Here is a 12,423-nt window from a genome sequence, read left to right on the forward strand (position 1 = left end):
CGGACGCGGGGCTCGAACCCACGAACTGCGAGATCATGATCTAAGCGAAAGTTGGACGCTTAACCAACTAAGCCACCCAGGTGCCCCGAGGAACTGAATTTTCTATTTTATTTCTTTTAATTAAATATAAATAGCCAGCATGACTAATGGCTATCATCTTGGACAGCGCAGAGCTAGAAACTCAGCAATGTCCTGGGCTGGGTTTTCCATCTGACCAAGGGACTGTTTTTTGTTCAGAGGGGAGTGGAGATGGGAATCTAGTCCCTTCTCTTCTGCAGTTAAGTCAAAGCCTCCCTCATTTATAGCTCCAACTCCCATCACCTCCTACTGCTCCATACTCCAGCACAGATTACCTCAAAGGCAAAATCTTGAGATATCTGAGACCAAATTATTAAAGCAATTTGAATAATTATTGGGGCTGAAAGGCAGGATGGATGGTAATCCCAGATCCACCCCTCTAACTTTGTGACCTGCACCATTCTGAGCATCTGTTTCCTCTGGCTTTAAATGAATCTTTTAGTCCTGGCTGTCAGCCTTTGGAGGTAAATATCCCAAGAAGGAGAGAGTAGGCAGGAGTTATTGTCCAAGGAGAGATAAGCAAGCTGAGACAACAAGGTCAGGGAAGACCAATCTAGATACCCTGGGTCCATGAATGGTCAAGAAAGCATAGAGTGGCTTCCAACATGAGGTGGTTATAAGGATGGAACTCAGAAGTGAAGGTGGCTGTGATGGTTAATTTTATGTGTCAGCTTGATGGGCTGAGGGATGCCCAGATAGCTAGTAAACATTATTTCTGGGTGTGACCGTGAGAATGTCTCTGAAAGAGATTAGCATTGGAATCAGTAGAATGGTTCACAGTAGAGCACATCACTGCTGTAGTTGTCATCCAATGCTTGCAGGGCCAGAACGGAAAACAAAAAGGGAGAGGAAGGGCAAATTCACTCTGTGCTTGAGTTGAATGACCGATTTCACTTAACATACTACACTCTAGCTACATCCATGTCATTGCAAATGGCAGATTTCATTCTTTTTAATGGTTGAATAATATTCCATTGTATATATACACAACCTCTTCTTTATCCATTCATCAGTTGATGAACATTTGGGCTCTTTCCATAGTTTGGCTATTGTTAATGTTGCTATAAACATTGGGGCACATGTACCCCTTTGAATCTATATTTGTAACCTTTGGGTAAATACCTAGTAGTAGTAATACAATTGTTGGATTGTAGGATAGTTCTATTTTTAACTTTTTGAGGAAACTCCATACTGTTTTCCAGAGTGGCTAAACCAGTTTGCATTCCCACCAACTGTGTAAGAGGGTTCCCCTTTCTCCAAATCCTCCCCAGCATCTGTTGTTTCCTGTGTCATTAATTTCATTAGCCATTCTGAAGGGTAGGAAGTGGTATTTCATTGTGGTTTTGATTTGCATTTCCCTGATGATGAGTAAGGTTTAGCATCTTCTCTCCTGTCTGTTACCCATCCAGTCTTTTTTGGAAAAGCATCTATTCATGCCTTTTGTCTGATTGTTGGATGTTGTTTGATAAATTCTTTATAGATCTTAGATTCCAACTTCTCATCAAATCAATGATTTGCAAACATCTTCAGTGAAACACATACTACTTACCTCGCAAACTAGGTAAATACACTGATAATAAGAAACGTACCCTAAAAGAGTTTAATAATAACATCCTAATAAACACTGTTCGCTTTTCCTAAGTTAGCCATTAAGCATTCAGGAAAAAGAACACAGTATCTCCACTACAAAGGTCAGGCAGTCTTTTTTTTTTTTAAAACCATGCATATAACCCTGTTAAAAACAGGACCTCGAAAAATTAGAGTAAAACTCAGAATTGTCTCTCTCCACGGAAATCTTTAGTAAAAGGCGAAAGATTTATACGATCTGAAGAGAAACCAGAGTATAAGACACTGCCGACCTAACTCACTTCCCAAGTAAGTAAAACTCCTAACACACCGAGGGTGGTTATCTCTCACAAGAGTTAGTGCCTGGAGAAATTTATTCTAGTCAAGGAATTCTGAAAATAAATGTGCTCACACTTAGAAAAGTCGGATAAGAAATAAATTAGTTTTTACTTGTAAACAATTATACTGTTTGCAGTGTATTATGGGTATGCAAATTAGCCTGAGTAATCGCCTTTTAGACTCCGGAAATTTTAGTATTCAAATCCGTGTTCTGGGGCCACTTTTAAGAGGCAAAGCGGAGACTCAGTTGCCCGACGTCTCAGTTTCGTCCTGGTCATCTAGAGATTCTGATTTTGTTTATTCCTAAATTGAGACTTTGTGTAGAATTTTTTTTTTAATTTTTAAAATTTTTTTTAAAATTTCTGAGAGAGAGAGAGACAGAGGGAGGCAGTGAGCAGGGGAGGGTCAGAGAGAGAGGGTGACACAGAATCTGAAACAGGCTTCAGGCTCTGAGCTGTCAACACAGAGCCCCACGCGGGTCGAACCCACGAACCATGAGATCATGACCTGAGCTGAAGTCAGACGCTTAGCTGACTGAGCCACCCTGGCGCCCCAGGAGTTCTTTTAAATAAAAGAATTTTCTGATACTTGGGCCGGGGGCAAGACTTGAGGATAGCAAAGTAATGGTTAATGCAAAATTCAGGATAGTGGTCACCTGCTGGGAGAAACGAAGGCTGTGACTGAGGAATAGGCCTGCAGAGGGTTTCAAAGGTATCATCAAAATCCATTTTCTTAACCTGGGAAGGAGGCATCAAATTCTCATTTTATTATTTTGTTAAGTTCATATATCAGGTAATATCATATGTCACAGTCATGAACATTATAAATCTTCCCCTTCAGTGAGAACCACTTTTATGTCTTTCAATATAGTTTTATAATTTTACTATATGGATTTTTTTTTTGTTAGATTTACTTTACTCTTTTAAGTTTATTTATTTTGAGAGAGAGAGAGAAAAAGCAAAAGTGGGGCAGGGGTGGAGAGAGAGACTTCTAAGCAGACTCTGCACTGTGAGTGCAGAGCCCACTTGGGGCTGGAACTCAGGAATCCTGAGATCATGACCTGAGCCAAAATCAAGAAACCGAGGCTTAACGACTGAGCCACCCAGGTGCCCTGAGAATTACTTTACTCTTAATATCTTGTACTTTTTGTGATTAGTGTAGATTTTTTAAGTTGCAATTTTTTTTAATGTTTGTTTATTTTTGACGGAGAGAGAGCGTGCATGAGCATGGGAGGGGCAGAGAGAGACAGGGATAGAGGATCTGAAGCAGGCTCTGTGTTGACAGCAGAGAGCCTGATGCAGGGCTCAAACTCCCAAAGCTGTGAGATCATGACCTGAGCTGAAGTCGGTTGCGTAACTGACTGAGCCACTCAGGCATCCCTTAAATTGCAATTTTTAATTGTAGAAGTTTATTGAATTCTCCGCAAAGGATGGGTGGGCAGGACAGTGGAGGAGGCCGTCTGCCGAAATTGACTTTTATTTATTGCTCTTGCATCCAGTGATCTTAAATTCTTGTTCTAATCATTGTAGATTCTATTGGATGTTGTATGTAGATAAGCATATCATTTGAAAGTGACAACTTTGTTTTTCCCTCATAAATCTATACATGTTATTATTTCTTTTTCTTGTTTTATTTAACTGATTGGGAACTCAAATAGAGGCATTGAACCAAAGCAATGATAGTGGGTATCTTTTTCCTATTCTGGTCATAGCTTGCATTGGACCACTATTAAGTGCGAAATTTGATGTAGACGGGTGGGGCTTCATGGACCAGCAGCCTATGCACTTGCCTTTTGTTCATAAGGCCCCAGGTCTACAGTCGTCTTCATGAAATTCTTAGTAATTTTGAACGGGTCCTACATTTTCATTTTGTACTGGGCCTCAAAAGGTTTCTGATAGAAACTCTTCTAGTTAAGCTGGTTCCATTCTATTCCTAGTTTTCTGTTTTTTTTTTCTTGTAGTATAGATTAGTATTGAGATAATCATAACTTTTCTCTTTTAATCTATTAACGTGGAAAATTACATTCACTGATTTTCTATGATAAATCATCCCTGCAGTCATAATCTAAACTCTATTTGGCAATCGTGTACTTTTAAATAGACTTGTTTAGAACATTTTTAAATTTACAGAAAAGATGTGAAGATAGTGCAGAGAGTTCTGTATCTCCCACCCCCATTTGCCCTCTCACTGATATGTTATTATTAGTATGGTCCACTTGTTACAATGAATGAATCAATAGTTTGTAATTTATTCAGATTTCTTTTTTTTTTTTCCTAACGTCTTTTTTCTGTTCAAGGATCCACTCCAGAATACTGCATTCTATTTAGTTATCATGTCTCCTTAGGTTCCTCTGGGCTGTAGGTTTCTTGGACTTTCCTTGTTTTGATGACCTTGATAGTTTTGAGGCATACAGGTAAGATATTTTGTAGAATGTCCCTCTACTAAGATTGGTCTGATGTGTTCTTCACGATTAGACTGGGGTAACGTGTTTTTGAAAAGAAGACTACATAGATATGTTGCCATTTTCACCACCTCATTTCAAGGGTAAATACATCAACATGGTTTATCACTACTGATACAATGATATTAATCACCTAAAAGGAAAAGTATGACCCACACACTGGGGAAAAAGCAGTCAACAAAAAACTGCCTCTGAAAGCAACCAGTTGTTGAGTTTAACAAAGCCTTGAAAGTAGTTATTATAAATATGTTTAAGGAAGTAGAGGAAGGTATGAGGACAATGTCACATCAAATAGAGAACACTAATAAAGGGATAAAAATTATTTCAAGACAAACAAATGGAGGGGCACCTGGGTGGCTCAGTTGAGCATCTGATCTTGATTTCGGCTCAGGTCATGATCCCAGGGTTGTGGGTTGGAGCCCCCATGTTGAACTCCGTGCTGAGTGTGGAGCCTGCATAAGATTCTCTCTCTCTCTCTCTCTCTCTCTCTCCCTCCCTCTGCTCCTCTCACCCACTCACATGCCCTCTCTCTAAAATAAAAGAAATTTAATTTAATTTAATTTTAGAAATAAAAATAAATTAAAAATTAAAAATGTTTAAATTAAAATTAAAGCAATTAAAAATTTAAAAAAATAAATGCAAATGCTGGAGTTGAAAAGTATAGAAATTGAAATAAAAAATTCAAAAATTCACCACAAGGATTAACAGTAGATGTTAACTAGCAGAAGAAAGAACTAGCAAACTTGAAAATAGATCAATAGAGATTATGTAATCCAAAGAGCATAGAGGAAAACAAGAAAAATTACAGATCCTCAGAGAAATGTGGGACAGCATTAAACACATCAATGTATGTGTAATGGGAGTACCAGAAGCAGAAAAGAGAGAAAGGAGCAGAAACAATATTTGAAGAAATGATAGCTGAAAACTTCCCAAATAATAGAAAAACAATAATTTACATATACAGGAAGCCCAATGGATTCCATGTAGAATACATTCAAAGAGATCCACCAATAGACATAACATAGTAAAAATGCCAAAAGCCAGGGCTCCTGGGTGGCTCAGTTGCTTAAGCATCTGACTCTTGATTTTGGCTCAGGTCACGATCACAGTTTGTGAGCTCAAGCCTTGAGGTGGACTCTGTGCTGACAGCATGGAGCCTGCTTGGGGTTTTGTTTCTCTCGCTCTCTCTTTCTCTCTCTCTCAAAATACATAAATAAACATTTAAAAAAAGATTTTGAAAAATGCGAAAAGCCAAAGTCAAGGAGGGAATCTTGGAAGCAGTAAGAGAAAAATAAGTCATCACAACAGAACCCAAATAAAATTAAAAGCTGACTTACCAGCAGCAGTGGAAGCCAGAAGGCAGTGGGATAACATGTTCAAATTGCTCAAAGAAAAAAACTGCTGACCAGAATCCTATATCCAACAAAACTATCTTTTGAAAATGAAAAGGAAGGGCCGCCTGAGTGGCGCAGTCGGTTAAGTGGTTAAATTCAGCTCAGGTCATGATCTTGCAGTTCTTGAATTGGAGCCCCACTTCAGGTTCTGTGCTGACAGCTCAGAGCCTGGATCCTGCTTCAGATTCTATGTCTTGCTTTGTCTCTGCCCCTCCCATGCTCTCGCTCTGTCTCTCAAAAAATGAAAAAATAGGGGCACCTGGGTGACTCTGTCGGTTAAGCCTCAGACTTCGGCTCAGGTCACAATCTCACAGTTTGTGGGTTCGAGTCCCGGTCAGGCTCTATGTTGACAGCTAGCTCAGAGCCTGGAGCCTGCTTCAGATTTTGTATCTCCCTCTCTCTCTGACCCTCCCCTGCTCTCGCTCTCTCTCTCTCTCTCAGAAATAAATAAAAACTTAAAAAAAAGTTTAAGAAATGAAAAAATCAAAAAGTAAACATTAAAAATGAAGCAAATTTGCAGATAAAAACTGAAAGAATTTGTTGCTAGCAAATCTACCTTACAAGAAATACTAAAGGCAGTTCATTAGGCTGAAGGCAAGTGACCTCAGATAGTAATGGGAGTCCACACAATAAGCTGAAAAGCACTCATAATTATAAAAGACAGAATAAATGCAGTTTTGTTGTCCTTCTTTCCCTTAACTGATTTAAAAGGCAATTGTATAAAACAATATGTATATAATGTATTGTTGGGCCTATAGAATGGAAATGTAATATACTTGATGAGAAGAGCACATAGTGTTTGTGTGGGAGCAAAGCTGTATTGGGCTAAGTAAATGTCTCCAGATGGTAACTCAAATCTGGAAGAATACATAAATACAACCAGAAATGATAAGAATAATAATATAACAAAAGTGATAAATATATACTTGCTCTCTTTTCTCCTCTCACCTTCTTTAAAATGACATAAAATTATGTAGAGTAATAATGATAACAATATTTTGTTTGGCTTGTAACATTTATAGATATGATCTAACAGTAAGACTACAAAAAGGGGTAAACAAAGAGAGCTATATAGGAGTAGCATTTCTATACATTGCAGGAATTAAGTTAGTAAATGTATGAAGTTGATTCTGATAAGTTAAGGTGTATATGGTAAGCCCTAAAGAAATCACTAGGGAAATTACTTTAAAAAAAATCATTAGAGAATTTAAAATGCTAAATCAGAAAATATTCATTTAATATAAAAGAAATCAGTAAAAGTATGAATAGAGGAAGATAAAAGATCTGAGACACATAGAAAACAAAAAGTAAAATATATGTTTAAGTACATCAATGAAAGCATTAAATGTGAATGTATTAAATAATTCAACCAAAAAGCAGAGATTGTCAGACTTTAAAACAAACAAATGAGATCCATCTATATGCTGTCTACAGGAGACACACTAGATTAAAAAATACAAGTAGGTTGAAAATTAAAGGCTGGAAAAAGATGTATCATTCAAACAATAAATAAAAGAAAGCTGGAATGCTTATCCTAATACCAGACAAAACAAACGTTAAAACAAAAAAAAATGTTACTAGAGATAAAGAGAGACATTTTATAATTTTGAAGAGGGTGCTCCATCAGGAAGATATAACAATTATGAACATATAGCACCAATAAGAAAGCATACATGAAGCCAAAGCTAACATAAATTAATGGAAAATTCCACAGTAATAGAGACTTCAATATTCTACTTTCAACATTAGATAGGACAACCAGATAGACAATCAATACGAAAATATAAGATTTGAAAATACCATAAGACAATGAGACCTAAGAGACATCTATACAATACTTGACCCAAAAACAGCAGAATATACATTTTTTCTCAGGTGCCCATGGAACATTCTCCAGGATAGGCATGTGGTAGTCCATAAGACAAAGCTCAATAAATTAAAATAATAGAAGTAATGCAAAGTGTGTTGTCTGACCACAATGAAATGAAATGTGGTTCTCTGACCACAAAGAAATTTGAGAAACTCAAAAATAGGTAGAAATTAAATGACACACTCCTACATAACCAACATGTCAAAAAAAGAAATCAAAAGAGAAATTAGAGAACACTTGAGCTTAATGAAAATGAAGACACAACATATTAAAACTGATGGGATGCAGCTGAATATAGTGCAGTGCTTAGAGGAACTTTTATAAATTCATAACTTACAAATTTTCTCAAGCAGTGCTCAGAGGAAAATTTATAGGTGTAAATGCTTACATTAAGAAAGGAGAAAGTTTGGGGCACCTGGGTGGCTTAGTCGGTTAAGCGTCAGACTTTCGCTTAGGTCATGATCTCGCGGTTCGTGGGTTAGAGCCCCGCATCGGGCTCTGTGCTGACTGCCAGCTCAGAGCCTGGAGCCTATTTCAGAGTCTGTGTCTCCCTCTCTCTCTGACCCTCCCCTGCTCACGCTGTCTTTCTCTCTCCTAGAAATAAATAAAAAACATTAAAAAAATTAAAAAAAAAAGAAAGGAGAAAGTTCTCAAAACAATAAACAAAACTTTCACCTTAATTAACACTCTCAAAAAAGAAGAGCAAACTAAACCTGAACAAGCAGAGGAAAGGAAATAAAATAGATTGGAGCAGAACTTAATGAAAGAAAGACTATTAAATAATAGAGCAAACAATGAAACCAAAAGCTGGTTTGCTGATAACACCAACAAAAGTGACAAAACTTAGGGCTTCTGGGTGGCTCAGTTGGTTAAGCATCTGACTCTTGATTTTGGCTCAGGTCATGATCTCAGGGTCCTGCGTTGGCCTCTCTCTCTGCCCCTCCCCTGATTGCAAGCTCCCCAAAATAAATAAATTAATTAAGCAATTAAATAAAATCAGGGGCACCTGGGGGTGCCTGGGTGGTGCAGCTGGTTAAGTGTCAAACTCTTGATCTTGGCTCAGGTCATGATTTCATGGCTGGTGGTTTGTGAGTTCAAGCTTCATATCAGGGTCTGTGCTGATGGTGCAGAGCCTGCTTGGGATTCTATCTCTCTTCTTTGTCCCTCCCCTAGTTGTGCGCATGGTGTGCACATGCATGCTCTCTCTCAAAATAAACATTAAAAACATTTTTTAAAAGAGGTAGGTCAAAGGAGAGAAACTATGATTCTGTAGACAGATGCTAAAAAAGATTTAAAAACATTTTTAAAAAAATAATCAGGGGCACCTGGCTGGCTCAGTTGGTGAAGCATGTGACTTTTGATCTTGGGATCATGAGTTCGAGCCCCATGTTGAATATAGAGATTACTTTTAAAAAATCTTTAAAAAAATCTAAAATCAGAAATGAATGAAAGGACGTTACTACCTACCTTGCAGAAATAAAAAGAATTATAGAGGAATATTATGAACAATTATATTTCAATAAATTAGAAAACTTAGGTGAAATAGACAATTCTTAAAGACTCACTCTATCAAAACTGATACAAAAAGAATAGACAATTTGATAGACTGATCACAAGTAAAGAGACTGAATTAGTAAAAACAAAAAACAAAATAGGGGTACCTGAGTGCTTGGTCTGTTAAGCATCTGACTCTCAGTTTTAGCTCAGGTCATGATCTCACAGTCTGTGGGTTCGAGCCCTACATCAAGATTCTCTCTATGCCCCCCCCCCCCATTAAATAAACTTTAAAAAACAAAACAAAACAAAACAGCTACCCACAAAGAAAAGCCCAGGCTCATCTGGCTTTACTGCTGAATTCTACCAAACATTTAAACAAGAATTAATATCAATTCTTCACCCTCTTCCAAAAAATAGAAGGGAAGTGAACACTTCCCAACTCATTCTATGAAGCCAATTTTATCCTGATACCAAAACCAGACAGAGACATAACAACAAAACTACAGACCAATATTTTTATGAATATGGATGCAAAAGTCCTCAACAAAATGCTAGCAAACCAAATCCAGCAACATATCAAAAGAATCATGTACCATAAGTATGTGGGATTTATCACCACTAAATGCAAGATTGTTTTAACCATCTGAAAATCACTATAATACATTGTATCAATAGAATGAGAAACAAAAACCACATGATCATCCAATAGATGCAGAAAAAGTACTTGACAAAATCCAGCACTCTCACAGTGAGAAAAACACTCAACAAACTAGAAATAGAACTTCTTCAACCTGGCCAAGGGCATTTCTGAAAAACCCACAGCTAACATCATACTCAAAAAAAGCATGTATGATTTCCTGGTAAGATCAAGAACAAGATGAGATATACACCGTCACTACTTCCATTCAACATTGTACTGGAAGTTCTTTTTTTTTTTTTTTTTAAATATTTTTTATTTATTTCTAAGAGAGAGAGAGAGAGACACCGTGAGCAAGGGAGGGTCAGAGAGAGAGGGAGTCACAGACTGAAACAGGCTCCAGGCTCTGAGCCAGCAGTCAGCACAGAGCCCAACGCGGGGCTCGAACCCACGAACCGCGAGATCATGACCTAAGCGAAAGTCGGACGCTTAACCGACTAAGCCACCCAGGCGCCCCTGTACTGGAAGTTCTAATCAGGGCAAGATAAATAGATATAAAGTATCTGCATTGGAAAGAAAGAAGTAAATTTATCTCTATTCACAGATGACATAATCTTATATTTAGATAAATTTAAAATGTACCAAAAAAAACCTGTTAGAACTGGTGAACACATTCAGAAAATTTGGAGGATACAGGATATACAAAAAGCATGCTACTCTTGAGTTTAAGTCCCACTTAAACAAATGAAATTAAGAAATGATTCCATTCATAATGGCATGAAAAAGAATGAAATATGTAGGAATAAATTTAATTAAAGAAGGACAAGACTTCTATTCACAAAACTACAAAACATTGTTGAAAAAATTTTTTAAAGATCCAGATAAATGGAAAAACACTTCATCCTCATGTACTAGATGTACTAAGTACCTAAGATTTCTTTTGAATGTGATGAAAATGTTTTAAATTGACTGCAGTGATGGTTATACATATCTGTGAATAAACTAAAAACGATTGCGTTTTACATTTTAAATGGGGGTACTGTGGATTATATTTCTGCAAAGTTGTTTTTAAAAAATATAAAAAGGAAATAAACGGGAGTGCCTGGCTGGGTCAGGTGGAAGAGCATGGGACTCTTAATTTCAGGGTCGTGAGTTTGAGCCCCACATTGGGGTAGAAATTACTAAAAAATAAGTCGACTTAAAAAGAAAAAAAAAAAAGGAAACAAACACAATGACACGGAACTAGTTAGCTGAGCTTGCTCTGTAGAATGCCCAGACTCTGAGGACTGCATCTTCAGAGGGATTCCCACACCCCCTTGGGATGTGGGTATTTTACGATGATTTTCATTTCATGTGTGATAGGGGCGCCTGGGTGGCTCAGTTGGTTAATCATTTCATGTGTGAGAAAACAGATTTAGAAAGCAAATTTGTTTTCATCCCACAAACAACACTTGAGGCCAAGGAGTTGGCCTTGTCTAAGGGGCCGCAGTGAAGAAGAGGTGGAATGAAGGAGGGTTCTCAGGTCTCTAGCCCCTCCTGCTGTACACACTGCCCTTCTGGGCCTGAGCTCCAGCAGCCATGTTAGTTCCTGGGTCCCATGAGGTCCGGGGGACACTAGGGGTCTTGTCTGAAGACATAAGGGTCTAAAACACTTTTTTATGTGTCTGGACCAGGCCGGTCTTCATAGAAACCGGAGGTTTGATGTGGACTCCTGGGAGCAGCCAATACTCATTGCCTGGCCTGGGAAGCCATGTGGTGTCTGGGAGTCCAATATTGATCTTCCTCCCAAAGTCATAAATACAGTCGAAAGTTACAGACCACCTCTTCTCTGAATCCAGAGTTCAGCTCAGCCTGGCTGGGGAAGAAGGGGAAGCGCCTCTCTCAGAGGATGCTGGCATATAGGAGCTGGGGGCAGGGTACTGAGGGGGGCTTCCTGATCTAGGAATTAGCAATTACCTACGCTTAGATTTCCCTGTGACAGTGAGGCCAAACTGGGGTTTTCTCTAATGGGGTTGTGAATTGGGAGAGGGGTTGGGAGTCTAGTCCCTTCCCTCCTGAATTTAGGTCAATTTCCCCTCTGGCTTCCCCCATTACTTTCTTTGCCTGGCTCTTTTACTGACAAGACCCCAAAGGAGGATCTTGCTACATCTTGAGGGAGAGGCCAGAGACAAGCAATGCAGTGAATTCTGGAGGCTGAAAAGCAGAGGAAAGATCTTTTAGTTTTCAGACCTGGATGTGAATTCCAGATTCACTCCATCTGGCTATGGGTAAGCAGTACAGCACTTTGAGACCCAGTAGCCCTGGGTGTTAAATGGCTCTGGCGAGGAGGGTTTTGGAGAGAAACGATTGGGCCTAGGTCGTTAGCAATTCCCCAGGCGAGACAAACAGGCTCAGTTCGCGGAGCTGGAACAAAGATAAATACAAGTGCGGGTCAGTTCCCCCCAGGGCTTCTGTGAGGAAGGCATGCAGGGGCGTAGGCGACTCCACCGGGGCCGCACACCTTGCGTCTAGGGGTCTGGCGTGGCGGACATAACCCCGCACCCGCGACGGGAAGGACGCGGGAAGGGGCGGGGCCTCGGCT

The 12,423-nt window shown here is 38.9% G+C and overlaps 1 non-coding gene across 1 annotated transcript; it reads right to left on the reverse strand.

Annotated features, from left to right (window-relative positions):
- Positions 1-1,806: 1,806 nt before the first annotated feature.
- LOC120222514 lies at positions 1,807-1,923 on the reverse strand. The gene has a single exon (XR_005526065.1). It is a non-coding gene; the product is annotated as a U5 spliceosomal RNA (small nuclear RNA).
- Between the last annotated feature and the right edge of the window lie 10,500 nt (positions 1,924-12,423).

This window comes from Hyaena hyaena, unplaced genomic scaffold, assembly GCF_003009895.1.
Source record: "Hyaena hyaena isolate Hyena2069 unplaced genomic scaffold, ASM300989v1 scaffold_15, whole genome shotgun sequence".
NCBI lineage: Eukaryota > Metazoa > Chordata > Mammalia > Carnivora > Hyaenidae > Hyaena > Hyaena hyaena.